Source organism: Mustela putorius, unplaced genomic scaffold (assembly GCF_011764305.1).
Source record: "Mustela putorius furo isolate JIRA1106 unplaced genomic scaffold, ASM1176430v1.1 tig00003869_pilon_pilon_pilon, whole genome shotgun sequence".
Lineage (NCBI taxonomy): Eukaryota > Metazoa > Chordata > Mammalia > Carnivora > Mustelidae > Mustela > Mustela putorius.
Window position 1 is genome coordinate 15,865,567 of NW_025422021.1, and position 20,973 is coordinate 15,886,539.

General features: G+C 34.5%; 1 protein-coding gene across 3 annotated transcripts in view; it reads right to left on the reverse strand.

Annotated features, from left to right (window-relative positions):
* The window catches only part of LOC101682837 (sodium channel protein type 2 subunit alpha), a 137,984-nt gene that overhangs the window by 103,304 nt on the left and 13,707 nt on the right, over window positions 1-20,973 (reverse strand). The gene's annotated exons all lie outside the window — the stretch shown is intronic.

Here is a 20,973-nt window from a genome sequence, read left to right on the forward strand (position 1 = left end):
AATCCCAAAGTTTTACAGCATATTTACAGAATATCATCTGTAAGGATGAGTAAGCAGAAAAAAATCAGACATACAAAAAGAGGTCGTTGTTCAAAATAGGGAGCATATTCCTTGTAATGTTGCAGATAACTCCTTATGAAACATAATTACTACAAAAAGGAGAAGAGGACATTTTAATATTGAAATATACTCTGATTAAGATTAAGAAGACATTTTATTTTTGTTTAATATTTTTGAAGGGGAGATACAGAGGGAGAGGGAGATAGGGAGAGAGAATCTCAAGCAGGCTCCATTCCCAGTGCATAATTCCAATGTGGACCATCATCTCATGACCCTGAGATCCTGATCTGAGCTGAAACCAAAAGTTGGATGCTTAACTGATAGAGCCACCCAGGCACCCCAAGAGAACATTTTAAATATGCAAATAAAGCTAGCAGCAAGAAAGTCCAATTGGACTGCATGGTAAATTCAGCAGATTTGAAAATGCAGAAAAATTAAATCTGTTAACTAGAGGATAAACTAAAGAAGTTTCTACAGATTTAAGAGGAAAAAAGAAGAAAAAATATAAATGAATATCACAAACACACACACACACACATGAATGACAAAGACCAGAAGATGCTATAATTAAAGATAGTAATCTCAGAAGGAGAAACCAAAGCCAACATAGTTGTAATAATTTCTAATCTCAAGAAAGACTACAGTCTTTATATCAAGAGTCTATAAATCAAAAAGGGTTATTGAATACGGGCAAATTAATGAAAATAACTCTAAATCTAGATATATCCTACTAAGACAGGGAAGGTAAAAAAATGAATAAAAATTCAAATCATTCACATTCCTGGTAAGGAAAAATGGTTAGTTTCCAAAGAGGGGAAAACACAAGCAAAACTCTGGCTGTGTATTATCTTCCACCTATAATTGCCATTCCTATATAAGGGCACTTGAGAAACATTCTCACACAGCAAGAGGTTAAGAAATATATCACCAATGTATCCTTTATAAAAAGATGATTTTAACGTATACTTCAGCTCTATAGAAGATAATATAAATAATGGGGAAATTGCAATATAAAACTCAGGACATGGAGTTAAACCATAGGGCTATATTTAAATCACTGTTGCAAGCATGCTTCCCACTGAGCTGGCAGCCCGATATGGGGCTTGATATGGGGCTCGATGCAGGGCTCAATGTAGGGCTCAATCCCAGGACCCTGGGAATATGACCTGAGCTGAAGGCAGACATTTAGCAACTGAGCTACACAGGCACCCCCAAATAATTCTTTTAAAATAATTCTTTCAAAAACTAGGAAATAGTTGGACAAGGAAGGAAAAAATACTTCATATAGATGGCAATAGTAAGTATCTTCATTTATGATGCTGACAATTTCTTTTAAAATAATTCAGTAAAAAACAAGGCCCTCTATGCATTCCAAATAACTAGGGGAAAAAATAAGAGAAAAAAGATAAAAAGGAAAAAATATATAGTTGATGTAGTCCATAAGCAAATCAGGAAAAAGAATAAAGGATTAAAAATAGAAACCACAAAACAAGTTGTCAGAAGAGAGCCCAAATACACCTAACATTTATGATAACAAATTGTGAATTGCTTTATTCACATTAAATAACAAAAAATACCAAATTAGATCACAAAGAAAAAGTTGAACAGATGCTGTTTATTTAAAAGAAGCATGAAACAAATTGCCAAAATTAAAAATAAAAAATGGGCAAAAGATATATCAGGCAAATACAAACAAAAATGTAGAGCTTGCAATGTTATTAGAGACAAAATATATTTCAAGGCAAAAAATGACTTAAATAGATAAATAAGATAATTTATTTTTATTTATTTATTTATTTATTTATTTTAATTTATTTATCAGAGAGAGAGAGGGGGAGAGAGCGAGCACAGGCAGACAGAATGACAGGCAGAGGCAGAGGGAGAAGCAGGCTCCCTGCCGAGCAAGGAGCCCGATGTGGGACTCGATCCCAGGACGCTGGGACCATGACCTGAGCCGAAGGCAGCTGCCTAACCAACTGAACCACCCAGACGTCCCGATAAATAAGATAATTTAATACTTATAAAGGTAAATCAATAAAATACAGTCATAAATTTATAAAGCTAATAATAGTATATTATTATGCAAAACTATTAGAAGTTCAACATAACTGGAAAAGACAAATTCATTTGTCTCAGTTTTTAAAAGATGAAATATGAAAACAAAGGCATTAAATGCATTAAATTTTAAACAAATTATTATTATTGTTATTTTAATAATTATGTAACAAACTTTGTTCTATATAATTTATAAACTGATTCAATTACATAGTAACAAAGCAGCAAGAAAACAAACAAGTGATTAAAAAATCCTACCTTGATGAATTCTAAAAGGTAGAATTTCTAGACCTAACCTATATGTTTTGACTATAATACATTAAACCTATAAAACTTATTTTTAAATGTATAAGTCTTTACAATTTTCTGTGAAATGGTTAACATATGAAAGTAAAAATGTCAAAATGTTATTAAAAAACTGATCAGACAAATTATAAGAAAATAAATTGAAAAAATATAAAACTACTTTATTTAAAGATTTTTAAAATTTACATTTTTTTTTAAAACTACTTTAAAATAATTAGGTGTCATGTTATCAATGAGTTATGGGTATCTTCTAGGAAATAAAAACTGATATTATCTAAAGGCACTTCATTTCTGCATTTTAAAAACTGACTCAGTATATTGTATGGACTTGTCCAATTCCTATGCTGTATACCTGAAACAAAATGTGCATCAACTCCATTCCGATTATAATAAAAAACACTCAAAAAATGGCTCAAAAATAGAAAAATATAAAATCACTCAAAAGGTTTTTCAGGAAAAATAAAAATTTGAGAGCAAAACTTTACCAAAAATTAAACCTACAGGGGTGCCTAGTGGAGCAAGGAGTCTGCTTCTCCCTCTCCCACTCTCTCTGCTTCTGGCCTTTCTCGTCAAGTAAATAAATAAAATCTTTTTAAAAAATTAAATCTACAACCAATGCCATTAGTAAATACAGACATAAAAATCTGAAATAAAATTCATCTACTTAATAAAATAAGACACCCCCCCCAAAAAAACCCAAGGTAGGAATTTTAAAATAATGTAATATTAGGAAATATATTAATGAAATAGATTATGTCAATGGATCAATAAAGAATATAACCAAATCCAGATATGAAAAAAGAATTTAATAAGTCTTATATTTACTTGCAAATTATTATAAATGCTATTTTTAAAGAGAAATAAAAGAAACTTCTTCACATGATAAAGTCTGTCTCAAATAAAACTTACTTTGATACAATTGTATCACTATGGGTACTGATTTAAATATATTTTAGTGATGAAACATTATAAATATTTGTATCAGAGTTTAAAAAAAGCTAGATATTTTCCACTATTGATTTTTCCAAGAAAATCTGCCAGTATAATTAGGAAAAAGCACTGATCGTAAATAGCTAGAGGAAACCTGATTAGTAGAAGTGTTGAAAATCAGGGAGAAGAAGATGGGGCAGAGTAGGAGGATTCTAGGCTCACCTTGTCCTATGAAAAAAAAACAGATAAATATCCAAGCATCCTAAATACTCCAGAAATCAACCTCAAGACTGACAGAACGCACTCCACAACTAAATGTAGAAAAGAGGCCATATCGAAGAAGGGAGAAGTGTGGAGACTCAGCTTGGGAGAGAAATGGATGGTGGCTACTACAGTGGGGGAGGGGGCTCTGGTCACAGAGAAGGGCAAGAAACAGATTAACACACGAGGAAGCACATAGAGAAAACCAATCTCCATAGCAGTTGGCTTGGAAAGTGAGAGAGCTTGTATTTTGTGAGTTCTTGCAACCAGTGGGTTGCAAGTGGGGCTTAAAGCCTGGTTTTAAAGGTCAGCATACTTGACTCTGGAGAGTTTAGAGGACATTGGGGCTGCTCTTGGAGAAAAGGAAGGGCAAATAGTGTGTGGACATACAACGTGAAAGCAGCGATCTGAAGAGACCTGGAGCACACACTGGGGAGCATGCTCATCTTACTCATCTTGCTCATCTTGAAGCATGTCCCAGAAAGACAGTGTTCATGATGTCCTTCACTTTTTTCTCAAGTCCAATGAGTATCCTTATAATCATTGCTTTAAGTGTTGCATCAGGCATGCTTCTATCAGTTTCATCCAGACCTCTGCCATGGCCTTGCCCTGTTCTTTCATTTGGGAAAAATTTCTCTGTCTTCCCATTTTTGTCCAAGTCTGTGCTTGTTTCAGTGTGTGAAGAAAGTAATCTATATCTCCTGTTTTTGAAGGTAATGGCTTTATGAAGAAGAGGTCCCATAGTGCAATGCTGTGAGTGTCTGCTGTTCCCCAGGGCCTGGTGCTTCTGGAAATGTTTTAATGTGTGCTGCATATGCTGTGCTGTTGTGTCCTAGCTGCTTTATCCTCTAGACCAGTCATCAGCAGAGGTTTTCTTTTGTCTGTTATGGGCAGTGTTTTATCCCTGGACTGAATGTGGCATATTTTAACCAAATGTGCTCTGGCCTGCTTGTGATATGAGACCTGTTGCCACTGCCACCACAAGCAAGGCCTCACAAAACTCCCAGGTTGAAAGACATGCTGTTGGCAGGGTTTAGGCCTGTTTTCTGAGGAAGAGGACCACCATGCTGGGACTGAAGAAAAGTGACTAAGAAGCACAGTTCCACCAGAGCATGGTAGGGGCAGAGCCTGATGTAAGCAAGTTAGGTAGCAAGTGTTGGTGCTGTGCTGGTTCCCTCAGGTGGCTTTGTGCTTATGCTGATGGGTGGAGGAAGGAAATGTCACTGGCCAATTCCTTTGTTCCTGGAGAGGTCTCTCCACGAAAGCTGTCTCTCTGAGACATGCTCCAAGATAAGATATCAGTGAGAATCTTAACATAGAGATAAAAATGAAACAATCAGAGATGAAGAGTGCAATAAACAGGATGAGAAACATGTTTGATGCAATGAACAGCAGGTTGGAAGAAGCAGAGGAACAAATTAGTGACCTAGAAGACAGAGTAATGGAAAATAATCAAGATGAAAAAAGAGAGAAAAAAGAGCACATTTGTTCATGCAAAATGAACACAGACTTAGGGAACTCAGTGATTCCATCCAATGTAATAACATTCATATACAGGAGTCCCAGAAAAGGTGAGAGGGGGGCAGAAATTTATTTAAAGAGATAATAGTTGAAAACTTCCCTAATCTGGGGAATGAAACAGATCTAGGAGGCACAGAGAACCTCCAAAAAGTCACCAAAAGCAGATCTATGCCAAAACACATTATAATTAAAATAGCTAAATACAGTGATACAGAAACAATTTTAAAAGCAACAAGACAAAAGAAGACAGTTACATACAAGGGGAAACCCCATAAGTCTATCAGGGGATTTTTCAGCAGAAAATTTCTAAGCCAGAAGGGAGTGGCATGATATATTTAAAGTGATGAATGGGAAAAAGCTGCAGCCAAGAATACTCTATCTAGCAAGGCTATCATTCAGAAAAGAGAGATAAAGAGTTTCCCAGACATGCTGTTAGCAGGGTTTAGGCCTGTTTTCTGAGGAAGAGGACCACCATGCTGGGACTGAAGCAAAGTGACTAAGAAGCACAGTTCCACCAGAGCATGGTAGGGGCAGAGCCTGATGTGAGCTGTTAGGTAGCAAGTGTTGTGCTGCAAACTTAATGGTAATCACAAATCAAACCACTACTAAATATGTAAACAATAACTAAAGGAGTTCATGACCAGTAAATCAGCCCTGAAAGAAATAGTAATGGGGACTCTTTGAATGGAAAGGAAAGATCAAAAGTGACAGTATGAAGGTAGGAAACAGAAAAGAAATAAAAATGAATATTTTTGTAAAATATCAGCCGAGGAATTAACAAAATAAAAGGACAAAATAGTTCACAAAATAGAAGGGCAAAATAAAATATGACATCCTAAAACATGGGAAGTTGAAGAGCAAAGGATGGGTTCAAACTTAAATGACCACCAACTTAATATAGATTGTTAAATGCAGAAGGTGTTATATACAAACTTAATGGTAATCACAAATCAAACCACAAATAAATATGTAAATTATAAAGAGAAAGAAGACCAAATATACCGCTAAAAAATCAGTAAACCATGAGAGAAAGACAAGAAAAGATCAGAGAAAATCTTCAGAAATAACCACAAAACATGCAGTAAAATGGCAATAAATACATATCTATCAATGATTACTTTGAATGCAAGTGAACTAAATGCTCCAATCAAAAAACAGAGTGACAGAATGGATAAGAACAACACCCATCTATCTACTGCCTACAAGATACCCATTTTAGACTTTAAGATACCTGCAGATTGAAAGTGAGGGGATGGAGAAATATTTATCATGTTAATGGATGTCAAAAGAAAGCTTGAGTAGCAAAACTTATTTTGGACAAAATAGACTTTAAAACAAAGACTGTAACATGAGATAAAGGAGGACCTTATGTAATAATAAAGGAGACAATCCAACAAGAAAATATAACAATTGTAAATATATATATATATATGTATATGTACATATATATATCTAACATGGGAGCACCCAAATACATAGTTAATAACAAACATAAAGGAACTAATGAATAATAATACAATAATAGTAGGGAATGTAACACCCCACTTATATCAATACACAGATCATCTAAACAGAAAATCAACAAGGAAACAACAGCTTTGAATGACACACAAGATCAGATGGACTTAACAGATAAATTCAGAACATTCCATTTTAAACCGTAGTATACACATTCTTTTCAAGCGCACATGGAACACTTTTCCGAATAGATCACATATTGGGCCACAAAACAAGCCTCAACAAATTCAAAAAGATCAAGGTCATACCATGCATCTTTTCTGACCACAATGCTATGAAACTACAAGAAACCACAAGAAAAAATCTAGAAAGACCACAAATACATGGAAGTTAAGTGATGTATTACTAAATAATGAATGGGTCAACAATGAAATAAAAGAAGAAATAAAAAATTACATAGAAACAAATGAAAATGAAAACATAATGTTCAAAACTTTTGGGATGCAGCAAAGGCTATTCTAAGAGGGAAGTTTATAGCAACACAGGCCTACTTCAAGAAGCAAAAAAAATCTCAAAAACAGCCTAACATTACACCCAAAGCAGATAGAAAGAGAACAACAAACAAAGCCTAAAGAGCAGAAATAAATGATATAGAAACTTAAAAAAAATAGGACAGCTCAATGAAATCAGGACAGTTCTTTGAAAACATTAATAAAATTAATAAAAGTCTAGTGAGACTTCTGAAGAAAAAAGAGAACAAACTCAAATAAATAAAATCATAAATGAGAGAGGAGAAATAACCAACACCGCAGAAATACAAACAATTATGAAAGACTATTATGAAAAAAACATATACCAATAAATTGAACAAGCTATAAGAAATGTATAAATTCTTAGAAACACTTAACCTACCAAAACTGAAACAGGAGAAAATAGAAAATTTAAACAAACCAATTATAAGCAAAGACAGTCACTTAGTAATCAAAAAAAATACAGGTTCAGGACCAGAAGGCTTCATAGGCAAATACTACCAAACATTTAGTGTTAATACCTACTCCTCTCAAACTACTCCAAAAAATAGAAAAGGAAGGAAAACTTCCAAATTCATTCTATGAGGTCTGAATTACCCAGATACCAAAACCAGATAAAGACACCACATAAAAAAAAGAAATATAGACCCATATCTCAGATGAACATAGGTACAAAATTACAGGCAAACCAAATCTAACATTAAATTACATTAAAATACATTAAAAAAAATCGGTCACCATGATCAAATGGGGATTTATTCCTGGGTTGCAAGGGTAGTCCAATATTTGCAAATCAATCAGTGTGATACATCATATGAGTAAAAGAAAGGATAAGAACCATATGATCATTTCAGTAGATGCAGAAAAAGCATTTGACAAAGTACGACATCCATTCATGATAAAAACATTCAACAAAGTAGGTTTAGAAGGAATATACTTCAACATACTAAAGGCCACCTATGAAAAATCCACAGCTAATATCAGCCTCAATGGGGTAAAACTGAGAGCTTTTCCCCTAAGGTTAGGAACAAGACAAAAATGTCCATTCTCACTACTTTTATTCAGTATAGTACTAGAAGTCCTAGCTATAGCAATCAGACAACAAAAAGAAATAAAAGTCATCCAAAATCAGTGAGGAAGAAGTAAAACTCTCACTATTTACAGATGACATGATAGTATATACAGAAAACCCTGGGTGCCTGGGTCAGTCAGTCAGTTAGGTGTCTGCCTTCAGCCCAGGTCATGATCCCAGGGTCCTAGGATGAGTCCTGCATCAGGCTTCCTGTTCAGCGCGGAGTCTGCTTCTCCCCCTGGCCCCCCTCCCCTGCTTGTGTGCTCCATCTCTCTCTTAAAAATAAATTAATTTTTAAAAATACTTAAAAAAAGAAAACCCTGAAGACGCCACCAAAAAAAAAAAAAAAAATCTGCTAGAACAAAAAAACAATTAGTAAAGTCACAGGACACAAAAAGTCAATGTACAGAAATCTGTTGCATTTATATATACCAATAATGAAAGAGGAAAGAGAAATTAAGGAATCAATACCATTTATAATTGCACTAAAAATCACAAGATACCTAGGAATAAACTTAACCAAGGAATTGAAAGACTTATATTCTGAAAACTATAAAAGACTGGTAAAAGAAATTGAAAACAACACAAAGCAATGGGAAGACATTCTGTGCTCATAGGCTAGAAGAACAAATATTGTTAAAATGTCTATACTACCCAAAGCAACCTATACATTTAATGCAATCCCTATCAAAATACCAACAGTGTTTTTCACAGAGCTAGAAAAATAATCCTACAGTTTGTATGGAACCACAAAGACTGAATAGCTTAAGAAATCTTGCAAAAGAAAACCAAAGCTGGAGGCATCAGAATTCTGGACTTCAGGTTATATTTCAAAGCTGTAGTAATCAAAACTATATGGTACTGTCACAAAGACACATAGATCTATGTGTCAAATAAACACATAGATTAATGGAACAGAATAGAAAACCCAGAAATAAACCCAAAGTTATATGACCAATTAAGCTTTGACAAAGTGGGAAAGAATATCCAATGAAAAAATAAGACAACCTCTTCAGCAAATGGTGATGGGAAAACTAGACAGCAATATGCAAAGGAATGAAACTGGACTACTTTCTTACACCATCCACAAAAATAAATTCAAAATGGTGTGAGACCAGAACCATAAAAAATCCTAGAAGAAAGCACAGGCAATAACTTCTCTGATATTGGCCATAGCAACTTTTCCTAGATAGGTCACCTGAGGCAAGGGGAACAAAACAAAAATAAACTATTGGGACTACATCAATATAAAAAGCTTTTGTACAGTGAAGGAAAAAATCAACAAGACTAAAAGACATCCTATAATATAGAAGAAGATATTTCAAATGCCACATCCAATACATAAAAAGAACATACATAAAAAAACATATATCCTATCCTATACATAAAAAGAACATATAAAGCTCACCACACCAAAACCAAACAATCCAATTTTAAAATGTGCAGAAAACATGAACAGATGTTTCTCCAAAGAAGACATACATTTGGCCATCAGACATATGAAAAGATGCTCATCATCACTTAGCATCGGGGAAATACAAATCAAAACCACAATGCACAAATACAATTCACATCTGTCAGAATGGCTAAAATCAACAACACAGGAAACAACAAGTATTGGCAAGAATGTGGAGAAAAAGACACCCTTTTGTACTGTTGGTGGGAATGTAAACTGGGGCAGCTACTCTGGAAAACAGCATGGAGGCTCCTCAGAGAGTTAAAAATAGAACTACCCTACCATCCGTCAATTGCACTACCAGGTATTTACCCAAAGAATATAAAACCAGTAATTCAAAGGGATACATGTATTTCTATGTTTACAGTAGCATTATTTACAATATCCAAGATATGGAAGCAGCCCAAGTATCCATCAATTGATGAATGCATAAAGGAGAATGAAGTTGCAATAACATGGATGAGCTAGACACTGTAATGCTAAGTGAAATAAATCAGTCAGAGAAAGACAAGTACCATATGATTTCACTCATATGTGGAATTTAAGAAACAAAACAAAGAAAAAGAAAGGCAAACCAAAAAAACAGACTCTTACCTATAGAGAACAAACAGATAGTTACCAGAGGGGAGGGGGGATGGGTTAAATAGGTGACGGGAATTAAGGAGTGATAAGCACCAAGTGACTATGAAATTGTTGAATCTATATTGTTGTACTATATATATTGTATACCTGAAACTAATATAACACTGTAAGTTAACTGACTGGAATTAAATAAAAACTTTTTAAAAAGGAGTATTGGAAAATAGTAGATATAATTAACATAATTATCTACAAATAAAATTATATACATAGAAAAACTGAAAGAATCAACTGAAAAAATAGAAAAAGTAATAGGCTATACCTGTAATGTAGATATACCTATACATTTTACTGCATAAATTCATTCATCCAGATGTGTAAATACCATCAAATACCTATACTTCACAATTAGTACAATGAGAGTATATTGGCCAGAGGTCTGCTGCTCAATTTCTAAAAGAGCCATTTAGTGAATGTTTTAGGCTCATGGGCTATAGGGTCTCTGTTGCAGCTATGCATCTCTGTCCTAGCAGCATGAAAACAGCCATCGACAACACATGAAGAAATAAACATGGGTACTTCAATAAAACTTTATTTCTGGATGCTAAGCTTCAAATTTCCTGTTATATCTACATGTCAACAAATAGTCTTCCCTTTTCCCTACTATTTTAAACAAAAGAGGTTTTAACAGGCCATAATGTATTGACCCTTGTTATAAGCTATAAGTGGCCTATTAGTGATGTTATCACAAATCCATCTGCAAGGTATATTATTCAGATCAAAATGGCAGTGTCAAAACCACATCATGTCGGAAAGAATTTCATAAACTTCAGGGAAGAAAGATTATTTTACTACCAGATATATAGGTGGGAAGACTATTTTGAATATAAAGGTTAGGAATGGCAGGTAGGAGACAATGAGGGATTAAAAAATATCTGTCATCTTCTCTTCTAGTTTCTATAGATGGAATAACAATGCACTCTGATGTCATTTTTGTCATACTCCTATGTGAGATAAGCAAAATTTTCTCTGTAAATATTTTTTCATCTTTTTGCTTTAAATGCATTTTTTTAATTAGTAAGTAAAACACATTTATTAATTTTATTAACAAATCTTCAGAAATTTTTTTTCATTTTAATTTAATTTATCTGTTTCTGGTCACTGAAAAATGACTACAGACAGCAAGTAGATTATCTATTTCAATTAATTTGTATGACATATTTGCATTAATAAAAGGCTTTCTTTGTATATGGAAGAAAATACTATACCTCTCATTTCTATTTTCATAAGAATTATGATATTAAATAGCACCTGGAAGCATTCAGATATGAACAGTGCATGTAACAGACTATTTCCAAATCCAGATCTCTGTGTTGTCTGTGTTAGTTTTATTACTTATAAATTAAATTTTCCTGACATGTTTCTATTTATCTTATTTTTTTCTGTACTTAAGTCTTGTCAATGAGATTTATATAGATACCAAACATATGAGATTATCTTTAAAATCATATTAATTCTTGTACTGCTCCATCTAAGATCAGCTCTGGAGTCAAATTCACTGGAATCTATTTTGGCTTAGACAGTTCTTAGCTATGTGATCATCAAGTTATTTAAATTTTGTATTTTTCAGTATTCTCATATTTTAAGTTTGGTTAAAATAGTATCTAACCCACAAGGTCACTGTAAAAATCAAATAATCTGAGTCATATCAATCGTTTCACTAGTGCCTATATTATGGTGATTTTTTTTTTTTTGGTGGAAAAATAGATAACACAAAAGAATTTAATTCAGGGATGAAAACACACACACAAGAAGACTATTCATAATGCCTGTTAGGTTTAAGGGAAACCAACAAAGTGCTATACTACCCCAGGGCTAGCAGCAGTAAAAAGCAAGAGGAAGAAATGATTATTGTAATCAGGAAGGAGTAGGAGTTCCTTGGCAGGAACTATGGCCTTCACATTATACCATAGCAGTCTGGAAGGGAGGAATGTGAGGAATAAATACCCTAACTTCATTCTCTTCCAACCTTCCAACCCTCCAGTCCCTGCTGGTGACTATCTTTGGTTGTTTCAGCCAGAAACCACAGGTTAAGGGTACCTCTTGATAGGGGCCAGCAAGGGACATCCCTGGGCTCAGAATATGGTGTAACAGAACAGACGAACAAATTCTATGTATCCAGTACAGCTATTAGGCCATCATCATTTTTTAAACCATCTTTTTTGTTTAAAAGTATGACTATAATCTTTCATTATATGCTATTAGTTGCTACTATTTGGAGTCTATCTGCTAATCCAAACCACAAATGCCCCAAATATATTTCTTGGTAATGATTGGAAATATGAGTTTAATATGATAATTCAACCTATGCTTCAGTTCACCAGGTGGCCATCAATAAAGCTGAAAATTAGTCTTCTCCCTTTGGCTATAAAGTTGACAACATGCTCCTTAAATTAGCTTTTAAAGAACAAATGACAGATGCTCACTGGTAATATTTGATATAGTATCTTCCTCTAAATCATCAAAAATTGAGTTACATAGAAAAAATACAAGTTATTAGCATTAAGGATTCTAATTTGCTCAATGCCCTAGTCATTTGATACTTAATAACAAAGTTTACTAGTTTCCTATGGCTGCTATAACAAATCAATACAAACTTGGTGGCTTAAATAACACAAATTATTCCTTTACAGTTCTGGAGATCAGAAATCAGAAATGAGTTTTACTGGGCTGACACCAAAGTGTTAGGATATGTTTCCCAGTTTTCTAGCTCCTGAGGTCATGTACATTCTTTGGTCTGTAAATCCTCCCTTGCATTATTACAACATCTTGCTTCTATCATCCTATCTCCTACTTGTTCTATACTTAAATATCTCTCTGCCTTCCTCTTGTAAGAATTCTTGTAATTATATTTAGTGCTCATCCAGATAATTCAGGATAATCTCCCTATCTCCAGATCCTCATCTTAATCACATCTTCAATCTCTTTTGCCATACAGAATGACATTCACTGGTTCAGGGAATACTAGGGCATGGACAACTTTGGTGCCACCATACAGCCTACTACAAAAGGCTATGAAAGTTCTTAGTTTACAAACTGAAAATCACACACAAAAATCTGTATCTTTAAGATTCCTCTTTTCCTTCCTTCTTTCCTCCCTCCTTCCTTCTCTCTCTCTTTCTATCTTTCTCTCTCTTTCCCTGTGTCTTTCTCTTCCTCCACTTTTAACCTATCCTTTTACTCCCAGGAACCACTAAGTGTAAAGCTAACACATATTAAATTATATTGTAATTCGAAAGAAATGAAGTAGAGAAGTTAGTTTTTCTATTCAATTTGACCTACTTATCAGTGGCTAGTCGAAAGGAATTAAGGATTCTCTAATCAATTCTCATTTGCCAATCTATCATGAAGAATTTTATGCCATGCAAGGTTAACAGAATCACCAGACTAGAAGATTCCCAACATATCAACATACACAAAACTTTGCATTAAATCCCTGAGACAAAAGTTTTGTTATGTTTTCATTGAAAGTCTAAATGTAAAAATATACCCCCTATTGACTTTTTCTTTTATTATTATTGATGTAGCTTGTAGTGTTTGTTTTCTGACACTTCCTTTTAGAATCACTAGTGTTCCACTGGTTCTTACCATCTATATATTGGAAAATCTGCATGTATGTCCTTTCTGAATCCATGTCCATGAGCCACTCTATACCCAGATTATTTTTTTAGTAATATTTTCTTTAGTCTGTTTCTGTTACTTGCTATAAAAAACATTAGCTCATGAAATATCACTTCCCTTAATTTGCTAGAAACATTGTCACAAAAACTAAAATATTGTATACTAAAATATAGCCCAAATCCATTCACATTTTAGAATGTTTTGAATTGTAAAATGTATTATATTGACTTTTAAATTATACATTGCTTCATTTATAACTCTTTCTTGTCTTTAATAAAGAGCAGAATTTTTTTTGAAGAGTTAGCCAAGGTTAGGAATCTAAGAAACCAGCAGCTCAGGAGAAAATGAGCTTAAATATATTGGCTGAGTAAGGTGTTATCTGAAACAATTCTGCAGTTAAGGATTTGAAATAGCCTACAAAATATACATTCTCTATAATCATGATGTCAAAAGAGTACTATAATCTATATTTTACTAACTTCTATAGGAGCTAGGCCATTTTATTTGCTATGTTGCATTTTTGAGGATAGATAATGATGACTGGAAGAGATAGAATGGATATTTTTGTGTTTGTGTGCACATGTGTATGTGACTATTGTTGATTAATCCTGTTATTGGTTATAAAAGTTAACTACTTGTGGAGTAATAGAATTCATTATGAGTGAGAATTGGAAATTGAAATTGTGTATGGGAGACAGAGAGACCTTCCCACAATTATATTTATTATTTAAGTTTTCTCTGGAAATTTAGTATATGCTTAATCTATATTCTTCTACAAAGAACTATGTAGTCTACTAAAACAGTAATTTTAAAAGATATTTAAAGGAGTTATCATAAAGCAAACTGCAGAGAGCTATTTTAAGAAGTCACTTGAAACAGAAAATAGTTATGCTGTGAAAGTAAGAAATTTCAAATAGTATCCCAATTGAAGTTTTAAATGACTAAAGCTCAGCAGACATATTGATCACTTCCTATGAAAGGCAATATGTGTAGATACTGAGTAGCTCAGTAGAACTATGAGACACAATGTCTATCTTTATACAGTGCACAATTTCATATGAAAGATGACCCAGGTAAGCATATATTCGACTAGTCCACATTATGACAAGTGAGAGACAGCTGCAGGATGCAATGGAAGTACAGAGGAATATGTGACTTTCCATATGAAAACGTCAGAGCAATGTTTGAGTTAGATCTAATTAGGACAAAAGTTCACATACATTTCAAAAATTTTTCACTGAAACCTTGGAATGTATTGAAGACAGAAAAATAGTGGAAGCTATTTTTATATAAGATCAAATGGAAAGTGATCCATTTTCTAGTTAGTTGGCACATTTATTTAGAGGAAACTTTCTATAAATAAAGTAATGAAGACATTAGGTATTTAACAAAAACAAGTATATAAGCTGACACTTAGAAGAAGACATGCATGAACACTCTTTAGGAGAAATAAATTGAGTAATTTCAATTATATCCTAATGATGTCAATATCATAAGGCATCCTTCATATTTCCTTCTCAAACTTGCACAACAAAATTTTGGTATCCATCCCTGAATAAAAGTTCCTCCATGGGAGTTGTGGGATCCAGGACCATATTCCAAGGCACTCAAGTCTTACAAACTGTGCATCAAATAATAGGCAGAGAGACCTCATTACCACTTGTGGTTCCTGCAGAAGCCCATGAACTGGTTCAGGTCCTTCTCAGCCATAGTCCAGGAGTACCTGAAGAACACTGACAAGGGCAGTCACCCATGGACAAGAAAGCCCATTTCCAGGAGAGAATTTCTAGCACTCCAGTAGAGAAAAAAAATTTTTGGAATGTACTGGAGTAAATAAGAGGAACAGCTTGAATTTGCCTGTACCATCCTTACCCCCAAGGTAGCATAGCTTAGGACTGAGACATTCTCAGCTATTTCTCCCATGGGAAAAGGGGAGGACAGATGAGTGTTTGCTTGACTTCCTCAACTGTGTAGGACATTGCCAAAGAGAATCCTTTCTCCCTTGAAGAATCTAGATTACTAAACTGAAAGTTCCATGACAAGGGGGAGGAATGTAGCTGATAACATTATCAGAGGTCTTTAAGGGACATGGTCCCTGATGGTTACACTGTAGACTCTGCTGCTGGGAAAGCATCACCCATGGATCTCTGCAACTAGCTTGAATGTCTCACACATATCCCCCACACTCTCAGACATCAATTGTTTCCCTGTGTGAACTTCCAAGGCACCAGTAAGAGAGAGTCTTGAGTAGATGACAAAAAAAGAGTGGTAGACACAAAAAATAATCAAATGAAATGAAAAATGCAATAAAGTACATCAACACCTGACCAGGCCAAGAGAAGAATGAATCTGTGAATAAGAAGATAAGAAACTTATAATTATCTGGTTAGAGGAGAATAAAGAAAAGAGAATGATGTGCTATGGTGAGTGTTGTGAATTGTATAAGACTGATGATTCACAGACCTGTACCCCTGAAGCAAATAATAAATTATATGTTAATAAAAAAAAAAAAGAAGAAAGAAAGAAAAGAGTAAAGAAAGTCTACATGACACAGACCTGTACCTCTGAGGCTAATAATACATTATATGTTTATAAAAATTTTTTTTAAATTATATGTACAAAAAAGAAAACCTACATGATCTCTGAGATACCATGAAAAGAAACAATGTGTGAATTATTGGAGTCCAAAAGAAGAGATGTTCTCTAAGGAACAGAATAATGGTTGAGAATTTCCCAATCTGGGGAGAGATTTGGATATTTCAATCTAAAATTATCTCCAAGAAACATTATAATAAAACTGTCAAAATCAGAGACAAGGACAAAATCCTAAAAGCAGAAAAAGAAAAAAAAAATGTAACCTACAAAGGAACCTCCATTAGTCAACCACCAGATTTCTCACCAAAAACTTTATAGGCCAAAGAAAGTGGGATGGATATGGCACTTTCCTTATGCTTTCACACGTACATTTGAAAACGGTTCTATCTTTATGAAAGAAGATGTTAGTTGAAAGATGGTTTCTAAAAAAGATGACAGAAGAATAGGGGACCCACATTTCATCTGGTCCCTCGAATTCAGCTACTTATCTATCAAACCATTCTGAACACCTGTGAATCCAATCTGAGAAGTAAGAAAAGAATTCCTGCATTCTACAAATAGAAAAGCAACCACTTTTTGCAAGACAGGAGATGTGGAGACATGAATCTGAGGGGATATATGGAAGGATAAACTATGGGGGGAGGGAGCCTCCCTAAGCCAGCTACTGGAAAGTGATATAGCAGCGAAGTGCAAAATGGGAACTTTTAGAAGTCTGCTCCTGTGAGGAATATCCCTGCCTGAAAGGTGATCAGATAAGTGAAGTGGGGCAGAATCCTAAGTGGGACAACAAGGTCTCTGGATCCCCAGGGTCACAGAAAGAACAGGGATGCCTGAGCCGGCGTAGTTCCCAAGCACTGGAAGAGGGAAGCCGGCTACAATTAATGAGCCTTGGCATGGTCTCTCAGCTAGGTGTTGCCATAAATTGCAAACCACTGCATGATCCAGACACTACTCTCCAAGCAGGGACCCAGCAAGTGATAGCTGCTGGGAGACCCTGCTCCTTCCCCTTGGAGGAGTGCCCAGATGCACATACAATCAGGAAATTACTCCAGAAGCAGGGGTCCAACAGGCTGCAGGACCTTCCTGAGACCCTGGCCCTCCACACACACACGCACACACACCCCTGGGAGGATTGGTGTGGGTGTGTACCGCAGCAGTCTTCAGAGTTTGAAGTAAACAAAAGGGATTGACTGCTTTTTCCTGACAGTGCACTGAAGAGTGGGGGCAGCAATCATTCAGCTCTAGAGCTAGAGACGGGGTACAACAATTTTTCCTTCTTTTTTTTTTTTTTCTTGTTTTTTAAAGCAGCAAAAGCCTTCAGAGAACAAAAGCTACATAGAGCAACCTGAAGCAGTTTACACTGAGCTCTGCCCCCTGAGTAGGGGTAGTGCAATTCTGCCCGGCAAAAATACCTGAGAATCAGTGCAACAGCCACCCCCCATACCCCCGAAGACCAGCAGGAACATCAGTTAAATACCAAGTTTATGAATCACTCAGAAATGAAAAACTCCTGTACTGGGAAAAATACTATATAGAATTTGAGGTCTTTAGTCTTTGGTGTCTCCATTAAAAAAAATTTTTTTTTTTTCCTTTTCAAGGTTCTCATTTTCCTTTTTAGCTTCTCATTTTATCAACTGTTTTTCAGTCTTTTTTAAAAATTTTCATTTTTACATTTACAGTTTATAGATATATTCTTCATTTTTGGCTTCCTTTCACTGTATTCAATTTTATATACATATATATTCCTTCACAATTGTGGGATTTAGTGTCTTCAGAAAAATAGACCAAAATACACCCCAGACCAAATAGATCACCCTGTGTTTTTCCACTTGGTAGATTATATTCTTTTTTCCTTTTCCTTTTCTTTTCTTTTTTTTTGGTTTCTGACCTCTTCAGATTGGTCCAGTGTGCATTTTGCTGGGATTGGAGTTGATAGTTTTGATTTTGTTCTTGCATTCATCTATTCTTCTCTGTACAAAATGACTAGAAGGAGAAATTCACAGCAAAAGAAAGTACCAGAGGTAATACTCTGCCATAGATCTTGTCAATATGGATATAAGGAAAATGTTAGAAATTGAATTCAGTATAATGATTATAAAGTTACTAGCTGAGTTTGAAAAAACCATAGAATACACTAAGAATCTCTTAATGCAAAAATAAAATCTAATCTGGCCAAATTAAAGAAGGTTTTAACTGACACGCAGTCTAAAAAAATGGATGCTCTAACCACTAAGGTAAATGAGGCAGAAGAGAGAGTGACAAAGAAGACAAAATGATGGAAAGGAAGGAATCTGAAGAAAAGAGAGAAAAACAACTAATAGACCATGAGGGGAGGCCTCAAGAAATGAGTGATACTATAAAGCAAAACAATATTAGGATTATTGGGGTCCCAGAGGAAGAAGAAAAAGAGAGGGTGACAGAGGGTATATCTGAGCAAATCATAGCTGAGAACCTCCCTAATTTGGGGAAGGAAACAGGCATTCAAGTCCAGGAGGTAAGAGAAGTCCCCTCAAAAATCAATAAAAATAGATGAACACCCTAACATTTAAGAGTGAAGCCTGCAAATTTCAGCAATATGAAGACAAATCCTGAAAGCAGCTACATACAAGAGGTCCTTAAAATACACGGGTAGAACATTAAATTGGCAGCAGACCTATCCACAGAGATCTGGCAAGCCAGAAAGTGCTGGCATGATACATTCAGAGTACAAATGAGAAAAGCATGCAGCCAAGAATATCTAGCAAGGCTTTCATTCAGAATGGAAGGAGAGGTAAAGAGCTTCTGGACAAACAGAAACTAAAAGAATTTGTGATCACTAAACCAGCCCTGCTGGAAATATTAAAGGGGATCCTATAAGCAAAGAGAGGGCCCCAGAGTAACATAGACCAGAAAGAAACAGAAACAACATACAGAAACAGGGACTTTACTGGCAATACAATGGCACTAAATTCATATCTTTCAATAGTTATTCAAAAGAGAATGGAATGATATATTCCAAGCGCTGAAAGAAAAGAAAATGTCGTCCAAGAATATTCAGCAGCATTATACTTCAATGATGAAGGAGAAATACTTTTCCAGACAAACAAAAGTTGATAGTTCATTACAAGAAATACTAAATACTGAAAGGAGCTCTTTAATTTGAAATGAAAGAATGATTAATAGTAACATGAAAACATATGAAAATACATATAACATTGTAAAAGTAAATGTATAATCAAATTTGGAATATTCTAACACTGTAACGTGGTGATGTGTTAACTAATAACTATAATATAAAATTTTAAAGGACAGGAGTATTAAAAATAACTATAGCTACCATAATTTGTCAATGAATACACATTATAAAAAGAGATTTTGAGATTAAAATAATAAAAGACGGGAGTAAGAGGGTAGAGTTGTTGTACGCTCAAGTACAAGTTAAGTTGTTATCAGCTCAAAATAGACTATTACAAAGATTAAGCTTCATGGTAACCAAAAAGCAAAACCTATAGTAGATTCACAAAACTTAAATGGAAGTATAGCATATCAACACAATGAAAAAAATCACCAATTCACAAAGGAAGGCAGCAAAAGAAGAAAATAAGAAGGGAACTACAAAAGATCCAGGAGACAACTAATAAAATGGCACTGGTAAGTACTGCATAACCATAAATATCTGAATGTAAATGGATTAAGTTCTCCAATCAAAAAGCATACAGTGGCTGAAGTAAAAACAAACAAACAAACTAACAAACTATATGCTGTCTATAAGAGACTTGCTTATCTTTAAGGAAACACACAGACTCAAAGTGAAGGGATGGAAAAAGTTATGCCATGCACAAAAAACGGGTGTAGCACTGAGCTTATATCAGACAAAACAGACTTTAAGAGAAAAATAGTAACAAGAATTAAAGAAGGTCATTATATAATGATAAAGGGGTCAATTCATCAAAGAGATACAGCAATTGTAATATATACACATCCAACATCAGAGCACCTGAATATATTAAACAAATACAACAGAGTCAAAGGGAGAACTAGACAATACAATGATAGAAGATTTGAATACCTCACTTCAATGACAGATAGAACATCCAGACAAAACTCAACAAGAAAACAATGGATTTGAACCATACTTTAGACCTAATGGGTCTAATAGACATATATAACACATTCTATCAAACAACTACAGAATACACATTCTTCTTAAGTCTGCACAAAACATTCTCTAGCATAGATTTTGTTAGGTCACAAAACATGTCTTAGCAAATTTAAGGATGTTGAAGTCATACCAAATATCTTCTTCAGCTATAATGATATGACACTAGAAATAAATAACAGGATGAAAGCTGGAAAATTTTCAATATGTGGAAATTAAACAACAGACTTTTGAACAACCTATGAGTCAAAAACAATCATGAAATAAATTAAAAGGGAAACACAGCATACCAAAACTTATGGGATGCAGCAAAAGTAGTTCTAAGAAGGAA